Here is a 19929-nt window from a genome sequence, read left to right on the forward strand (position 1 = left end):
GCATAACAAGCTAATGGGGTGATACAATGAGGGGGAAAAGTTGTTATCTTTATTTATCTCTGTCCTTTTGCAGAAAGGAAGGAAAATTTATAAATCTGAGTAAGAAGAGGATAATAAAGAAATTGTTAAGTAGGAGTTCACAAGAGGGTTTAAGCCTTTCTACGTGCTAAAATACTACATACACACTCTATTTTCTTGAACACTATTTGAAGGCAACTATTTTACTATCATTCGTTACTGATTTTCCTTGAATTACTTTAATAATCACTATTGGAAATACTCCATAACATAAGTAGGCTCCAAAAGCTTTTCTGCATTTGCAAAAGCTGTAACCATAGACAAACCATAGCCCCTGTATCTTCAGACAGAATCTGAACATTTTTAGCCCCTGTGTCTTCAGACAGAGTCTGAACATCCAGGTGCTCCTCCAAATTAAGGCTTAATTTTCACAATTGGTAGAAAGCAGAAATTTGAGTCAACCAGCTGTTACAGTCCACAGAAAACCAGCAAGCAGTTTTAGTTATTTTTTCCTTAGTGTAGAATAAATTGACTGACTGTATTGAGCTGTTTTTGTGTTTCCCTCTCCAGAGATGTCACTTCCCTGAAGAATTTCCACCAACATATAACCAATCCTTTCAAAAAACAGGCATTCTCTTAAAATTAATTCTTATCATTTTCTAATCCACCACATCTTAAAGTTGTGCAATTTTTCTAAGCAGAAGCATGTTTCTGTTTGTCTCCAAGTAGATTCTAACTTCCAATCAGATTTAGTCCAAATGCCACTTAATGACTTTGTGTTCCAACCCAGATAACAAGACAAGCTGCTAACTTACCATTTGGTGACAAATACCGCTTTCTTCAAGTTTCCCCACTGGTGTTATTATTAGCAATGAAGAGAGTGGCTTATAAGTAGACTTTTTCAAAAGCTAAAGCAGAGCAGGGTAAATTTTCATCCCTCATGTTTTCCCCATAATTCGTAAAATATTTCACTTAGATTATCATGATTTTCTCAAAACTTTAATATATTTGCTACAGTGAGATTTTCTAAATATGCTGTTAATTAGTTTGTTCATTCCACAAACACATATTTAATTGCTTCTAAATGCTAAGCACAGAGAAATAAAATTGAATAAGACTGAAGAGACTAATATCTTCAATCGAGGAAGGCAGGGTGCGTGTTTTCCTTGTTCAGGATGTGCCTCCAAGGCCTGTCTAGCATGAGGCTCTGCTCAGCAAATATTCACTGAAATGTGAACAACAAAGCTCTGCCTTCAAGATGTAGATAATCTTTGAAGACAAGTGCCAGGCACTCTTCTAGATTCTGTAGATAAAGCAATAAGCAAAACAAATGCTGTGCCATTGTGACACTTACATTCCTGTGCAGGGGAGCACAATAAACTATATATATAATAAAATGTGTGACAAGGGCTCTAAAGAAAAAAAGGCAGTGTAAGAGGATGGGGAGCTTTTCCAGACTGAGTGTTCTTACACTTGGAAGAAGTTTCACATGAACTGAGATTTAAATGAAGTGAATGGCAAATGTTGCAAATATTCTAGATAAAAGTGTTCTAAGCAGAAAGAACTAATTAATATGCAGGCAACTAACGATAACACAGCTTGCAGGTAGTATAATGAGGTATGTGGCTGAGTTTGGTAGCTGTCTACCAAAACTCCGTTTTGTCTTTCTCATCACCCAGCTAGACCACATGTCTCAGTTTGAGTGGCTTTGTGACTTGTCTTTACCAACGAACTGTGAGAGATAAGGTACATGTCACTTCTGAGGCAAGGCTTTAAGAAACAAATACGTCTGCTCCATGCTCTTTTTCCCCTTTTCACAAAATATGGAACACAATGGGGTTAGCAGGGCCACAACATGGAAAGCGCCCGGGCCTATACAACATTGCATAAAGGATAGCCATCCAGGCCAGGTGCAGAGGCTCACACGTATAATCCCAGCACTTTGGGAGGCCGAGGCGGGTGGATCACCTGAGGTGGGAGTTCAAGACCAGCCTGATCCAAAGTGGAGAAACCCTGTTTCTACTAAAAATACAATATTAGCAGATCTTTTTCCATTGTCATATCTCTAGGACCTGGTACAAATCCTGGAAAATGGTAGATATTCAGTATTTATTGAATAAATGCTAGTGAAAGCATGAAAAAAGCAAGTAGGTCAATAAGTAATTGAGGAAAGGGAAGGGTTCAGCAAGTGTTCATGACAGCGGCACTTTAAAGAATGGGGCAAGTGGCTTATAAGGGCCTGGTAGGATGGCTGGGGTGGATATTCCTGGCAGTGGAAAGAGCATAAGCAAAGAAAGGAAGAAAATACATGACACGTTTGAGGGACACGAATCCCAAAGTGTTTCCATGCTTGTGTGCTTTTCATTCAATAAACATTTAGAAGCATCTGTCCTGTGCTGAGCACTACTATAGGTGCTAGAAACACAAAGCTTGGTAAGGCTAGGCCCTAGTGAAGAGGAAGCTTGAAGCACACAACACAAGGAAGACATAAAAAAAAGAGTGGTAATGCCAGCGGGGTCACTACACTGTCACTGCGTCCTGAAATTCCAGCAGACACTGTCCAGGAAGCTTAGCTGTGGGCAGGCACATTCCAGCAAAGGTATGAAACAGCGTGGCAGTTCACAGAACTGCGATAGTCCAGTCCCCTCGAAAGTAGGCTCCATGATGGCAATGACTTTGTTTTATTCATTGCTGAGTCTCCAGTGCCCAGAATAGGCCCTGCACTTGGCAGATTTTGAATGCCTAGACATTTGAGGGGAGGGAATGAGGTTATAAATAAGGATATAAAGGAGGCATAAACTATTGCATAACAGAAGGAATTCAAAGAGCTCTGATGGGAAACAGTAAGGCCAGATTTGTGTTTCACAGGAGCATTCTAGTTGAAACATGCTTGAAGGGGTGTGATACCTGGACAGGAAAAGCAGGTAGTAGATGACTGCAATGGCCCAGGCCTCAGGAGAGAGGAGACGAAAACTGAAATAAGACAACAGGAGGAAAGCAGGGGTAGAAAGAAAATCACAGGCCAGGCGTGTTGGCTCATGCCTGTAATCCCAACACTTTGGGAGGCCGAGGCGGGCAGATCACAAGGCCAAGAGTTCGAGACCATCCTGGCCAACATGGTGAAACCCTATCTCTACTAAAAATACAAAAATTAATTGGGCATGGTGGCACATGCCTGTAGTCTCAGCTACTCAGGAGGCTGAGGCAGGAAAATTGCCTGAACCCGGGAGGGTGGAAGTTACAGTAAGCCGAGATCACACCACTGCACTCCAGCCTGGCAACAGAGCGAGACTCCGTCTCAAAAAAAAAAAAAAAAAAAAAAATCACAGGATTTAAAAACTATACGGGGAGGACTGAGAAGGCTTGTGATACACGCATGTGTATATGTATATTGTGTATGTATATAAGTATATAAAAAGGGAGACTAAGATGACTCCTAAATTTAAGAAAAACCAGGCTTGGGAGAACAGTAATTCAATTTTGCATATGTTACATTTGAGATGCTTTAGAGTATTCTAGGAACAATATGTCCAAAAGGTAGCTTGCATAGGCATGATGTTCCCAGAAAAGGTTTGGTCTAGGGTCAAAAATAGAACCAACAGCATTCAGGTGAAAACTAGTATCATGGGAGGGAATGAAACTGACCAAACATAGCCACCACTTACTGCTGTGCAAGCTGCGCACTGCACAGCTCCTGGGGCTCCAGTTACCCTGGGTCACCGCAGTTTTGTACAGGTATTATGACCATTTTTTGGTAGATGACTATAATGTATCTTGAAAGAGTGGTACCTTTTTGTAATTCATCAAAGTCATCACATAGCAATATGTTTGTTAAAGGACCTGCCAGAGCAAGCAGAGATGAGAGGAGGGAAAGAGAAGAAACCGGGAGAAGGTAGGTGAGGGTGAAGAGGGGCAAATCTATTTCATTTTTGCCTGGGCTTCATTTTAAAGCCGATCTATAAAAAATCTTACATCCTCTACATTTAAGATCTCAACGATTTTATTAAGCCCTAAGCTTTCAGGGTCTTAACAGATTCTGTTAATACAAGGAATATCAGGAACTTCCTGAAAGCAGTCCTCACCCTGCTTTCTCATGGGCATCTCAGTGTTTGTCCTTTGGCTCGTACGTTTGAGGCCTCCATTTTCTTCATAAAATAATGATGACAAAGATGAAAACAGCCCTACACATACACATGTACACAGACAGTTAACAGACAGAACAGTTAACAGTTCTCCTCTGCCTTCCACACACTTTTCAAGAATTATGAGAAAGGAATAAAAATCACTTCAGGGCATTTTCAAATGGCTTTTCCAAAACTAGAAATAAGCATAAGTAACTGAACAGCTGTAATGGCAAAGAATGCTAGTGAGTTTCTATAGCAAGACGTGCTGTGTCAAACCAGTGGTTCCAAAATGGAGGCAATTCTGTGCCTCCCTGAGAGGACATTTGATAACATCTGCAGACACTTCGGTTGTCACACTACTGGGGAGGGGTACAGTGGCATCTAGTGGGTAGAGGTTGGGGAAGTCGCTAGATGTTCTACAATATACAAGACAGTCCCTACCACAAAGAATTACCTGGCCCACAATGTCAACAGTGCTGAGACTGAGAAAATCTGTGCTAACTCAAAAGCTCCTTGAGGCCTAGAACCAGTAAGTACTTCTTGGCAAAAGCAGACACTAAAAAAAAAATGTGTGATGAGACAAAATTAAATGGGAGACAGTTATCACACTATATTGAAGAAATGGGTAACAATTTCACTTCCCCCCGCCCCAACTCCTGTTATCACTGCCTTCCTTCTAGACTCCCAATCCAAATTACATGAAAGCCAATAACAGGCATTAGAAACCTAAATGATACATACAGTTTACGTGCTTTTCTATAAACCAAATCCCAGCATTTCTATCAAATTCTTACCCCAAATGAGTAAGATCTTTGAAAAGTAAAAGTATCTTTTCCTGTGTAAAATCCATTATTTTCCAAGAATCACATAACAACAATATAGCCTCCTACGAATACAAACAAAAATACTTCTTGATTATTGTTCTCCTACATACTAATAAATGCAATTCTGGCAGTTAATTTAGACTAATGAAAAAAGCAAACAGAATGAAGTAAAATCAGAAGCTAAATACAGGTGACCTAAGTTAATCTCACTGAGTCCTTTTACCCCATTACTAATTAATGCTTCCCATGCCTAACCTAAATAGCCATTCATTTGTTGCCCCCCAAATTTAAATGAGGGTAAATAACTTTCACACATTTTTTAACAAGGCATCTGATTTAACAGCCGAGGCTTGGGTCCTGACATTGAAATTGACTGTGTTACTAATTTTTAAGGCTCTACTTTAATTTCTACTGTCACTAAATAAAAAAAGAACAAAAGCTTTTTCTTTTAAAAACCCTAGACGTCATGTTCCTGCTTTTACTGGAAAAGGAGACAGGATATCACCATCTCAAACCAGCACCTTTCAGCAACTGAAGCCTTTTTGTCCTCACCCTGAGTGTTAAGACAATGGCTCCCTTACGCGTCACATGCCCTGGAAGTGCTACAACAGCTGAATGGGTTTTCATGGGACATAAATCACTTTCCCACTACCTGCCACTTACAAACCTGCTTCTCATGAACCTTGGAACCTGCACAATATGGCTTGTCATGTCCTTTGTGACGGCTATGAACAAGGGGACTATTTGCATGAGTAGATAAAGGGCATTTTTCCTTTTGACACTTGGTGGGTTTTTTTTCCCCTTGTTCCTTGAATTTTTTTTCCATTAAAATCACAGAAACATTCAATGTCCACATGTCAGTTAAATTTTCAACTTATACTTGCATGTTTCATATAACTGTTGAGCATTTTAGTCGGATTCTTGAAAGCATATTTATCTATTTGTTTCCTAATATAGCTCCATATTCTTATAATTTTGCATGAGAGCTTTTGAGCAACTTTTCATCCCATTTTGGGGGCCTTGAACTGAGGAGAAAATATACACAGTAGACTGCACATTTACTGATAGACAATGTTTCCCATATACAAATTTCCTAAATTCACTTATTCCTCTTGAAACGGAATTGTTGAAAAGAATGATGATTAAAGATATTCTTGTGGATGTGACACCACCCACATACATCTCATCCCATTGCTCTGTATTAAATTTGGACTGCTTAAAGTAGGAATTATATATACTTGTTATGGGGACCAAAAAGCTGCCTAGAATTTTGTACCTTTTATCACAAACAGCTGAGGGGCTGTCTGAGCGTCACATAAGCAACCACCCCTGCTGAGTAGATCACAGCTGCCAATGGTCAGTCCAGGTGCCTGTGTTCCCTCGTTTTTCAGTGGCCCAGAGCAAATGCTTCACCTGCATGCCCCACTCAGACAAGAACAGATGCTGTTGCAACAAAATGGTCCAATCACAACAAACTACACTTCCCTGTGAGCCATGTTACGCCAAAGCCTCTCCAGGCACAGATCATGGAGCAATTTCACACAAGCTTAGATAAAAAGCCAGGTGAACAATCTAGAAGCCAAAAGAAAACACAAGGGAAAGTTCCTTAGTTTTAGCGAGGAGAAGAAACAGGCAGAGCACATCTCCAGGGGAAATGAGAGGAAAGGGGAGGGGAGGCAATAGCTGTCCACCAGGTCTATTTCAGGGAACCGGTGAAAACGTATTTCCCTCACTCTGGCAACTGAGATTATGAGTCCTTATAATCCGTGCTTATAATTCTCAACTCTTTCTAGCGTCAGGAGAAGCAAGTGACATTGAACAGAACCCAAGCAGAACAAGAGTTACGTGTGCTGACTGTGCTAAACACGAAGTGGAGCCCCAGCATTTTTCTGAAAGTGGCTGGAAAGCAATCTCTAGCTTGGCCTGTAAAAACCTTATGGCAGGTGGGGGTGGGGAGATGAGGGATGCGTCTCTCCCCTAAACAAGTCTCCTAGGAAAAAATATCCATTAATGAAAAGACCTTTGCATTAGAAAAAGGTGGCAGTGGGGATGTGTGCTGACAACCTCGAGAATAATACCAAAGGCTAGAGCCAAAACATGTGATTCCAGTGTCAGGCCAGAGCCCAGCTGGAGCGGCCATGGGAAAAAAAAAGATACCATACAGAGGAGAAGCAGGGGCCAGGGCTGAGTGAAGTGGGTGACAAATTGGTGCTAAGGCACCACAAGCGGCAGGCTTGTTTTCTCCCGCCTGATGTTGTAAGAGGCTTTTACACTGGAAGCCTGGATGCTGTGGAGGAGGGCGGGTGGCATCTATGCAGCTGAGCTTTACTCTGAGACAGCAGGATGCTGTCACCACCAGCAGAGCAGGGAAAACATGACGCAAACACCCATCTGGGACAGGTGAGTGCACAGCCCTTGGCAGGGGCACAGCACGCAGGACAGGAGATTCAAACCCAACACAACACATTCCCTGGGGCCAACGAACAAGCCTTGGCCTCAAGAGGAGGAATACAAATACTGGAGCTCATTGTAGCAGAAACAGCTGTGCTGCAGCCTACACGGCCAAGTGCAGGAGACGCTGGCATGATGTCTTCGAGAGGGTGCAGGCTCCCGAGTAGTGCAGCGACAAAGCTGCCCCCAGGGTTTTACTGGCCAATTCTTGCAAAGGGGCACTCAATAAATAATTTGAAATGTGCATAAGTCTCTCCATCCTGCCTATTTCCAGCACAAAATCCATCAACAGACTGAATCTTCTCATAACCTGTTAGGCCTATGAGGACACAGAAGTGCAAAATACATTCCCTGCCCTCAATGGGTTTATTGTCATCTGGACCCGATGTTTTCTTCCAAATTGTGGGTAGCCTCCTATAGTGGATAGTCAAAGTCAATTCAATGGGTCAAAATAAACACTGTTTTTTAACACACACAAAAAAAGAAGAAAATGTACCTGTGGAACTCTTCATTAAAATGTATGTGCCCATCACAACATTAAAATATATTCCTTACTATGGGACAAATTAAAAATAAGTTCAAAAATAACTGATTACTGAAGAAGCCAGGAACATCTAACCATTTACAAAGAACTTTTACACAATTGGTTTTATGGAATCCAGAAATCCCAGGATCCAGCTGTCATTATTATGCTTTTTTTTTTTCAGTGGTTCGGAGAGGTGGCTGCCTTGTTCAAAGCAACACAGTGTGGTTGGGATGTAACTGCAGATGGGTCTGCCTCCAGTATGTCCTCAAGTAGCACAGGAGGTCAGAGATGATGGTGAACAATGAGGGCTAGACACAAAAGGAGAGAGAGGAAACCTGAAAGGGGCCTGGAAAGGTGGGGAGGACTTTGGTCAGGGCAGTGGGTCAGAGAAGTAGAAGCGAGTTAAGTTAGTTGTGGGCGGGGGGTCAGGCAAGTGTTCAGTCTAATATAGCAGTAGGTACTAGAAGTTCAGAGCAGACTATAGGGATTAGACAGACCCATCCGGTCTCCATCAGTCCTGAGACTTCTCTAGCCTCTTTATGAGTTTCCCTTTCTTCATCTGTAAAATGGGGATGACAACAGGATCTCCTTGAAAGGACTAAATGAAATAATATATGCAAACTGCTTGGGCTCAATATATAATAGCTTAAAAAAAAGGAGTCACATCACCTATGCAGAATCTTGCACCAATAGAGAAAATGAACACTTGCCACTGTATTTGGCCCTCACAACAATCCGATGAGATAGGCAAGATGGGTTTTTAGAGCTCAGGAAACTCCAGCAGACAGACAGAATGACTTACACTGGGGCTTCTGACCCCTACTTGTTCCACAGGGAAACAAGTAGAAAATAAGTCTGGAAGCCAGGCATGGTGGTTCCTGCCTGTAATCCCAGCACTTTGGGAGGCCAAGGCGGGCAGATCACGAGGTCAGGAGATCGAGACCATCCTGGCTAACAAGGTGAAACCCCGTCTCTACTAAAAATACATAAAATTAGCCAGGCTTGGTGGCACGTGCCTGTAGTCCCAGCTACTCGGGAGGCTGAGGCAGGAGAATTGCTTGAACCTGGGAGGCAGAGGTTGCAGTGACCTGAGATCGTGCCACTGCGCTCCAGCCTAGGTGACAGTCCCCCCCCCCCCCCCCCAATAAAAAGAAAATAAGTCTGGATCACTCAGGGAAGCAGACAGAGGACCTCCGAGGCTAGGCAAAGAAAGTTAGACTCCCACCAACAAGAGTCAGGGCTTAAAAGGGGTTTGAGGAAGAGATGGTGAGTGAGGGAGAGAAAATATAAAGGCTTTGAAATAAAGACAACATACTGCTCTTAAACTTTAAAAAGCCAAGACATACAAAGTCATCCTAGAGAAACAGCTCCAAGCGCTAAAGAATTGAAAGTGTTATATCTAAGGGTAAAGAATGTCAATCAGAAGTGCTTGGTCAGATTTGAAAGTGGAGGAAAGCAGATATTCAAAGAGAACAGCAATGGCCTTGCCACTCCCAGCAATGTGTAGTGAGAAAGGGCCTGAGGCAACCTCCTGAGCCATAGAGGGTCAGGACCCACTGGCAAAGTCAGCCTCACTGTGGAAAAGGATGCAGGCAGCCGAAGCCAACTCACTTTGGGTATTCCCACTGGCAAGCCTCCTGACTGTGAAATGGATGCCTCGGACTTAACCTGATGCCATCTGACACTTCTCTTCTCTTTGTTTTATTCCATACCAGCCAAGTAAGCATCTGATTATGATTTGGCTTCCCACGCAGGCCTGACTACAGGAAGAAAACGTGTACTAGTTGTTCCCACACCAGAATCCCAGGCCATGAAATGGAAATAGAAACAGTTCTATTCTCATTTTAAGGCAGTAAGCAGACAATCTAGTTTTATATATCCACTTCCTGAACTGGGATAACACGATGGAGAGATTAGCTCTGGCTATGCTCATAAAATCAGTTTCTGAGCCTTGGTCCTCAGGGGACCAAGGATGTCCACTGGAACACACTGCCCTGTAGAACTCCTTGGGAAAACCCACTCGGACCATCTGCAAGGACGTCCTGCTAGAAGGGATGTGGGAGGCAGTCTGATCTGGCTGTGGCAGAGTGCAGGATGGCTGGGGGTGCTCGTGTCAGCAAGCTAGCTCACAGGCTACAGACATAAGGTGACCAACAGTGTAAACTAGAGTGGAGGCAGTAGGAATGGAGAAAAACAGAGGAAAATACAAGAGACACCAAGGAGGTAAAAGATATGCAAAGATGACTGAGTTTCTATCTCTGGGACTCAGAGTGGGGCCCCCACCTCGGCAAGACAGAGAAGAAAATTTGTTGAACCCGGATGTGATTCGAGATATGTTCATTAGAGATGACACTATCATAACTATACTCAATCCAATGACCGGTTGGGACCATGATAGGACCATATTCATTAGATTGCTTGGTCACTCTATTCATTTGACAAACATTTACTGAGTGTCTACAACATACCAGATATTACTCTGCCAGTCACTAGGGACCCCTGCCTTCAAGGAACTTACACAGTCCAGTTGTGTTGGCAGAGAGGTTGATCTACTATTTTAGTAAATATAGTAGGTGCTATGATGGGGAGGTGCACAGAGTCCAAAGGGTACATCTAAAATAATGAACACCCAGAGACAGAACAAAACTTTGTCAGCCAAAGGAAATCAATTGTCTTTAAACAGAAGAATCACTGGTATCCTTTCATCTTCTTGAATTTTTGAATTCATGGAAATGTTGATTTTTAAATCAAACATCAAAATCCTATCTAATTTTACTTCCTTTCACCCTATAAGTGGTAAAAAAACAAATAGCAAGAGGACTGAAAAATACTCTTAGCTGAGAGATTGCAGCAACACATGTAGAAACTCCCAATAAAATAAAGGTACATGCCAGATCTGTGACAGCCCACAGAAAGGCAAACATCTAGTACATGGGCCAAAAACCAAACCATATGTAAGGCACTACCTACGTAAAGACCACACATTCATTCAGTTTCATCATCTGGCACAAAGTTTCCAAACCGCAATTCATATTAACAATTATTTTCCATTGACCGAAAATGTAAAAGACCACAAAATGACAAGAAAGGTAAAATTAGAGAAATTTGTATTTAGGGCATATATAAATGCTGACTGCAAATTTCAGCCCTAGCAAGGTGGAGGGAAAAAAGAAAAATGTCATGTGAAAAGACACAAACGCAGTGTCTGAACCAGCTTAGAGCCAGGATAGGTTAGGCAGAGGGAGGAACAGAAACAGAGAGGGATGGACTCAAGAAAGTATCCACATGAAGCTGGGTTTGCCTTTGAGTACCTGATATGACCTACGCCCTTGACCAGGTAAATGCTCTCCCATTTTTTCCTCTTTCATATTCCACCCCGCTTATGTCCACATCCCACCTCCTACAGACCTAAGCCAAATTGGCTGTGAGCAATGCATGCTGGGGCGTCACCTACCAGTACCCTGAGGAGGCCTGAGAACCAGGCCTCTCAGGGCGCCTGAGAAGCAGAGGTTGTAGCAAGTCAAGATCGTGCCACTGCACTCCAACATAGGTGACAGAGAAGACTCGTCTCAAAACAACAACAACAACAAAAAGGAATCCATGTAGTAAAAGTTACTGCAGCTCACTCAGTGGGCAATAGACCACCTGTCTCTTTTCCTCATTCTAGCAAGTTCTAGCATCCCTGATCATCTGGCTTTCAGACCAAAGGCTTATTATAAAACAGTAAATTCGAAATGGAGATGGGCTGGCCACTAGCTATACTGACCAAAGCAAAACCAGACAGCCAAAGAGGGGACACACATCATATAAAGGGCGGTGTGAAGAACCGCTTGGACCCCGAAGTCCATGGCCACTCATGGAGGGCAGGCTGCATGGGGGAGCACAGAAAGGGCTGCTGGCGGGGAGGAGGGAAGTCTGAGGAAAGGGGGAGTGCACAGGCTTACTGTAGGGGGGCTGGCAAACCTCAGGTAGACTGAAGCACTGCAATCAACAAGAAGTTCTCCCACACACTGTTCCGGCTTTTTATTTTTATTTTTTTTTTCAAATTTACAATGTTAGTATAATGATTAAAAACAGTAATTAAAAGCACTACTAAACTGATAATAGCATTTTTATTATACCATTCTGGATGAGTTAAGTAAAAAATACACATACTATGCAAGGTCAGGAAAATTTGACACCAAAAAGGGGGCCCTTGTGTGTGTAAAGGTGAGAAGCTACCCATACGGTGGAACGTAATCCTTGAGGCTGACAAACCTGGATGCAAATCACGGCTGCTGCTCTCAGCTGTGTGTCTGTAAAATGGGCATGAAACTATCTACATCATATGATTTTGTAAAGGAAAAGACCCAGGGCAGTGATCATTTCCTTTGGTGAATTAGTTTGTTCACACATTCAAGAAACAAGTAATAATATGTACTACCAGACATTGTGGATATAACAGTGAACCTCCAAAATTTCTGCTGTCAATGATGTTACAGTCCGGTGATGGAGAGAGACAAGAAAAGGCAATTACAATATAATGAGAGGGACATTTTATTTATTTGTTTATTTTGAGACACAGTCTCAACTCTGTCACCCAGGCTGGAGTACAGTGGTGCGATCTTGGCTCACTACAACCTCTTCCTCCCGGGTTCAAGTGACTCTCATGCCTCCGCCTCCCAAGTAGCTGAGATTACAGGTGCGTGCCACCACACCTGGTTAATTTTTGTATTTTTAGTAGAGATGGGGTTTCACCATTAACAATTTTTTCCAGGCTGGTCTAGAACTCCTGACCTCAAGTGATCCGCTGGTCTTGGCCTCCAAAAGTGCTGGGATTACAGCCATGAGCAACTACACCGGGGCAGAGGGACATTAAGACCGTAAGCATAGGAACAATGCACTCTAGGGTCCCTGACCAGTTTACAAACATGGAGAACAAAGCCTGGACAGTGATACAGTTGTGAAGATTAAAGAGCTTTAATTAATTCCCACTTACTTCAGCAAATATTTAACGCTGCTGCGTGCAAGCACTGTTCCAGGGGCCAGGGTCACAGCAGAGAACAGACTGTTGCCTCTACCTTCATGAAGCTTACGTTTGGGACAGGAGGTAAAGTAAGATAATAAACACTATAAAGCCTACTGCGTCTCAGACATTCTGTTTTCAGAGGGCAAGGAAGACTTCAGAAAGAGTTCAAAGTGATTACAAGAAAAACGTTTATGCTTAATGGGGGAACCCCTCAGCTATCGGAAAAGTTAGCTGTCCAAAGTAACACAATCCTAGCACTAGCTGAGGTTTTAGTGTGCTCCCCTTTTAACTTCTTGACTTCCTTTTCTCTTTTAGCCATTAAAGTAAATATGGAGATGAAAAGATGTTGTAAATACATTTCCCTCACGTAGCACCTCTTCCTCATTCACCTGGAACATGTTTACCTACTGTGACAATAAACAGTCCAGATTGTCTAACTCATGAGAAAGGGCCATGTCACAATCACAGTGATTTGTTTAAAGAATCTTGCCCACTGCATAATTAGCCTATAGGTCACCATCTGTCTCGAAGTCCTCATAAAACTAACCATATGTTGTTTTCATCAAGGGCTGAACTAAAGTAACATAGACCCTTCTCCAAGGAAAATGCTACACGTTTCTTATGGAGAAAGAGGGTATTGAGAGAATGCTTGGCTTCTCAGTTATTACCATAGTTCCTTTATATTTAGACAACTTTTATTTTGTTCTGTTTATGCTTTGACCATGGCTATAACCCAAGCAACACTAACAACTGCTACAAGTTTCTAAAGGGGGCTCTTCTAGGAGACATTGGATAAATAGGCTTAGAGCCCCCAAATTTTATTTTTCCTCTGTGGTTTAACCTGGTAATACGAAGAAAAAAACATACAAGCAAATATGTCTTATAAACAATTCTATCTATTGTCCATTGCATTTAAAAATGCAAACTCATGAAATACCAACTTTTAAAATTTTTTATTTTGTACAGATAGAGTCCACGTTGCCTAGGGTGGTCTTGAACTCCTGGGCTCAAGTGATCCTCCCATCTTGGCCTCCCAAAGTGTTGGGATTACAGGCTTGAGTCACCATGGCCCAGCCAAAATACCAACTTTTAAATCATAGTAACACTATTCTAAAGTAGATAACAACTACTAGAGAATCTAAATCAAGTTTCATCTAAATGAAACTGTTTGAAAACTGTCAATGAATACTATTTTGATTTATGAGAGTAAGAATTCTCAAACTGTTAAGTACTGATCTTCTCACATCACCCACCAAGGACTAAACAATCTTAATAAGAAGCAGAAGTACAAAATGTTATGAATTTTAGTTTAGTTTAGCTCATTTTTTAAACAAAATATGGATAAAAATTATCCCAAAAATGTGCATACAGCTTAAAATTATATGGCAGGGAACACTGAAACATTTAGGTAACTCAAGAATGTTAGAATCTCATCGTACAAGTGGGTCATTAACACTGCTCTTAGGACGCAGAGAAACCAGTTCATCAGCTGCCTTCCCTGAGGGCATTATAAAATTAATTTGATCCATGGTCTACAGATTCACGCATCAACTAAATTTACAAAACTGGCCACAATGTCATCATTTTAAAAAGGCCAAGAGTTTCATACAAGGCTAATGATTCCATTTGGCCTGGGAAAGTATTTGTTGAACTGAATTGAATGGTTCAGAGAAGGGAAAGTTTAACTTTCCATATATCCTGACTTATTAATCCTCAAGTTAACCCTTGTTAACCAAAAATAGCCAACCTCTCAAACCTTTAAAGGTTTATGCATACATCATATTTCACCTCCTTACTGACCTTGAATTGCATCTCTTTATTTTTTCTAAACTTACCGACAGTTGATGGGCAGGGTTCCTCCTCATAGTTTCATTAAAGGTTTATTTTACCCCCTGCCCTGAGAGCACTTACCTTTCTCATGTGTATAATTTAAGCCTAATTCTTACAGGATTTTTAACAGTTATCCCTCAGAGATCTTGAGCATTCTCCTAGAGACCTCTTTGCCTTACAGCACTAGGTCTTACAATGGATGTTTCCAGTCTAACAGGGCCTTGATCATTTTTAGCATAAGCTGCAGTTCTTCATCCAAGCGCCCTATCAAGGTTTCTCCCCTTCCCTCCATGGCAATGTCCTAGGGATTCACAAAGAAAAGTAACAGCAGAGTGATCTAAGGACAGAGAGACAGACCTGGCTTCCCATCCCAGTTCTTACACTACTTGCAATCCTGGTTTCAACTTTTCTAAATGGGAATGCCATCGCCTCACCCTTATTCAGGGTAGCTATAAACTATTACGTAAAAGCATGAAGGGTGCCTAGCGACGGATCTGATCCCAACAGACACATGGTAAATGGCAACATTACTGAAGACATTAGAGACCGCTCTGCCCAGTCAAGTCTGCTTTTTGCAATCCAGTTAAAATGGTTTTTGTCCACTGTCCAATGCATTTAAGTCCTCCTAAATAAGAAAAGGGCACCACGAAGATTAACAGCTAGCCAGGTGAAAAGGGTGGAAGCTGGAATGTTCTGGGCCAGAGGAAAAGCACAGACTCTGGAGTAGGAGTAGGAGCTGAGAGGTGCAGACAAGGGCCAGAGCCGGAGCCGGAGCCGGAGCCAGCGCGCTGAGTGGAGAAGGAAACAGTCTTGCGAATCCCCTCTGCAAAGAACACCTCATGACCCAGGGAAAGCTTACGAAGTGGCGGCAAATTTTTAAAAATAAAGTACAAACTCAACATGAACAAAGTGGATCCATATATACAAATATCCGGAAAACAAAAAAATAGAGAAAATTATTTAAAATAGGTAAGTCATCAGAGATAATGACTACTCACACACACATTCTCTCTCAGATTTATACATAGACTTTCTAAATTTTCACAAAAGTGTGTGAGCACATAGTAGATCTCTAATGGGCTGGGGGACTTTTTTTTTTTTTTTTTTTTTTAAAGCCCATACTGTCAGTCTCTTTTCAACGAGACAATATAACTCCTAATCTTTCAGATCCAAGCTCTTCAATACACATAATACCTGAGGAGTTTGAAAGCCCCCAGTGAACCTTGTTCCCCAGCTCTTTCTGCTGATTCTCTTCTCTTTCTGCTAATGAGATGTCTATGATTATTTACTGGGTGATTTCACCAGCCAGAGTCACTGGGGCTAATCCAAGGGTTTCTTTTCCTCAGAAACAAAAACAGCAGCAGCAAAATCTCCTTATTTATAATATTCAACACCTCACACAACAGTCACATAATATTCTAGAAACCTTCCCTCTTTCATCTACAATATTCTGAATGTTGTATTCAATGCCATTCCCATCCACCTCCGTGGAATGGGTGTGGTGGCTCACGCCTGTAATCCCAACACTTTGGGAGGCTGAGACGGGCAGATCACAAGGTCAGGAGATCAAGACCATCTGGCCAACATGGTGAAACCCCATCTCTACTAAACATACAAAAAATAGCTGGGTGTGGTGGTGTGTGCCTGTAATCCCAGCTACTTGGGAAGCTGAGACAGGAGAATTGCTTGAACCTGGGAGGTGGAGATTGCAGTGAGCCAAGATGGCGCCACTGCACTCCAGCGTGGTGGACAGAGTGAGACTCCATCTAAAAAAAATAAATAAATAAAGCTTATTTGATGTCCTTTCTCAGCCTCTGATGACTTAGGTTATTCTGTTGCCTTTGGATATTTACATTATTTACAAGAAAATTTAAAAAACATCAAACAGTATTAATTTCTTCTTTCCCCCTCAATTCATGTACACAATCCACTTTGCCAATGATTTAAACTTCAAATGTTTCAATTAACTCAAAATCAACTTGCAATGTTACAAAACTTAAACTTTTGCCAAGTCTACAATCGCCACAAATGTTGCCTTTTTCAAAACCGGAAAATCTAAAAACACATAGTTCTATATCGACCAAATTAGATTGTCTGAATATGTTGATTATTTTTTATTATCTAGACATTTTGATTTAAAAAATGTCATGGGCCATGAGAAGTGGCTCACACCTGTAATCCCAGCCAACACATTTTGGGAGGTCGAGATGGGAAGATCACTTGAGGTCAGAAGTTCGAGACCAGCCTGGGCAAAAAAAAAAAAAACCAAAGAATTAGCCAGGCATTGTGGCATGTGCCTACAGTCCCAGCTATTTGGAAAACTGAGGATAGAGGATCACCTGGGCCCAGGAAGTCAAGGCTGCAGTGAGCTGTGATCATGCCTAGGCAACAAAGGAAGACCCTGTCTCAAAAAAAAAAAGCCAGGACTAAGAATGATTTTTCTTTCAGCATACACCTATTTATTACTTTATTCTGTTTGTTTGTTTTGAGACAGTGTCTTGCTCTGTCACCCAGGCTGGAGTGCAGTGATGCGATCGCAGTTCACTACAACCTCCACCTCCCAGGTTCAAGTGATTCTCTTGCCTCAGCCTCCCGAGTAGTTGGGACTACAGGTAGCCGCCACCACATCTGGCTAATTTTGTGTATTTTTAGTAGAAATGAGGTTTTGCTATGTTGACCAGGCTGGTCTTGAACTCCTGACCTCAGGTGATCCACCCACCTTGGCCTACCAAAGTGCTGGGATTGCAAGCATGAGCCACCGCACCCGGCCATATTTATTGCATTTTATAAGTCTCCCCTCCCGGTATTCATGGAAATAGAAAGTAACTTTTTTATTCTGCTGAAAAATGAAACCCCAAATCTAAAACCCAATTTGAGAAAAAATTATTTGTACTTCTTTCTCATATTTCTGTTACCAGAGAAGTCAGAAGCAGTGCCATCCCTGCTTTCGACCCTAAGGCTCACACATTATATTTAAGTTTTGTGAAGTACCTGGCACTTCTCATGCAGAAGTTACTGATGTACTGATTTAAAATGTTTACCACCCTTACAATTTGCCAAGAAACTTGCCAACCAGAATCTTTATTGTTTTCCCCTCTGAAACTCCAAGTCCCCTCATCGTTTGCCTTCTCCCAGCCCAGAGACGTCTATCTACCTTTCCCTCACGGCATCGCTCCACAACTGACCTCCAGCGCAGCACCTACCATTACACGGGCGATGTCATTTGCCAACAACTTTACCTTTGGTACCTATCAGGGTCCATTTATTTTGGACCTGTACTGTATCAATTTTCGCTGTTTATCACATTTGACAAGAGTGCCAGCAGGTAGAAAGCAGCAATGACGAGGCCCTGAGGAAAACTGGAACACCCCAGAGAAAGAAAAGAGAAGCAATGTCACATGGCCTTTAGGAGCACTGGCTCCAGAGCCTGACTCTTTCAGACCAAATCCAGTTCTACTATTCACTGGCTGTGTCAACTGGCTGTGTGAGTGACTTTACCTCTCTAAAAATGGAGATACCCATAATACTAATTCTCAGGGTGTCTGTGATAATGAAAACAGATCAAGGAGGTAAACTGGGTAAAGTCCTCAGCACAGTGCCTGGCACATGGTAAACATGATAAGGATTAGCTACTTTCAGAGATCTGTCTACCAATTCAGGAATTAAGAATTCCCTCAGAGATTCAGCATTATTAATTATACCTTAAATCTGTGTGAGTTGGCAGCATCACATTAGATCACAAGATTCAACACACATCCTATTTTTTGGCACTTATTAATTCTGGAGAGTTAATTAGAAAGTGAAATTTATTTTAGGAAAGGAATGCAAGCAGCTATGCAGAATTAATCAATTATGCAAAGCTGTGTGGTCAGAACACAGTCCAAGTCTCACAGAACTTCCCCTTGAGACATGAACTTGCAACATGAACTGGAAACCCCATCACCTTTATCCCTGCAGAGCCAACACATCTGTGAAGGAATTCATTCACAGTACCCTCAAATACACTTAAAATGAAAGTAATCGTGGGATGATATTCTGTTTGCCTATTCACAGATGAATTCCTCTTAGCTCTTTCCCAAATAACTCCCTTAGACTTTTTTCCTTCTTTCAATCAGTATTTATGAGTACTTATTTTACTTTTTTGAGACAGAGTCTTGCTCTGTTGCCCAGGCTGGAGTGCAGAGGCACAATCTCGGCTCACTGCAACCTCCGTCTCCTGGGTTCAAGAGATTCTCCTGTCTCAGCCTCCCTAGTAGCTGGGATTACAGGCACGCATAACCACGCCCAGCTAATTTTGTATTCCTTCATCAGAAATGCCTTCAGTCTCCATCACAGGAAGAGAAACAATACTCAACCTCTACAAACCTATGCCCAAGTGCAGCATTTTACCTATAAACCAGAGCAAGGTACATTGCTAGAGCCCTGTACTGTTCTTTTAGGTGGACAGTGAATAAGCTGAGAGAGAGTTAATATTAACCCATGCAACTGTACAGGAAGGATTCACGGTTCTGTGTTTTAAAAATAGAGAGAGAGCTGAGTAAATGATTGTTTAACCAAAGGACAGGGCTCCGCTTTCTATTAAGTTTGACTATTTTTTAACCATTTCTTTGAAATAACATTGTTATTATTTTTCCCAATAAAATTGTAAGATAACAAGGCAGACAAGGAAATTGCATTACAAGAATGCACTTCAGCATTAAGGCTTTCACACACAGCTATCACTTCCTATTACCAATCCTGCTTTTCAAGAGCTTCTCTAATCCCAGCTGTCTTATGCAGCATCAGGAAAGATAGGCTTAGCTATGGAAGGTGAAAGCTCCTGACTTGTTTATCCAAGTCAGGTCTTTATAAACAATGTGAAAGAGACAAAAGACAGCAAACAATTTGGTGGCAATTACTATGTGAAAATTTATGTGAAATTTTTCACACATTCATATTAGACGCCGAATAGATTTTTTTAAAACCCTATGTACCCAAAATAATGTTTAAATTATCCTTTAAAAGAATGAACATATCATATATATGACTATAATAGTAACTGTTTTGTGATATTTTAACAGTACACAACAGCTTTCTCTTCTTATTAGTGATTCTCTCCAGGTTTTCATCTAGGAGAAAACCTTCCATACTCATTAGTGGAGAGAAAAT

At 41.7% G+C, this 19929-nt stretch overlaps 1 protein-coding gene across 6 annotated transcripts in view; it reads right to left on the reverse strand.

The window, feature by feature from the left end:
* Nucleotides 1-19929, reverse strand: part of TSPAN5 (tetraspanin 5) — a 181588-nt gene that overhangs the window by 87965 nt on the left and 73694 nt on the right. The gene's annotated exons all lie outside the window — the stretch shown is intronic.

This window comes from Macaca fascicularis, chromosome 5, assembly GCF_037993035.2.
Source record: "Macaca fascicularis isolate 582-1 chromosome 5, T2T-MFA8v1.1".
Taxonomy (NCBI): domain Eukaryota; kingdom Metazoa; phylum Chordata; class Mammalia; order Primates; family Cercopithecidae; genus Macaca; species Macaca fascicularis.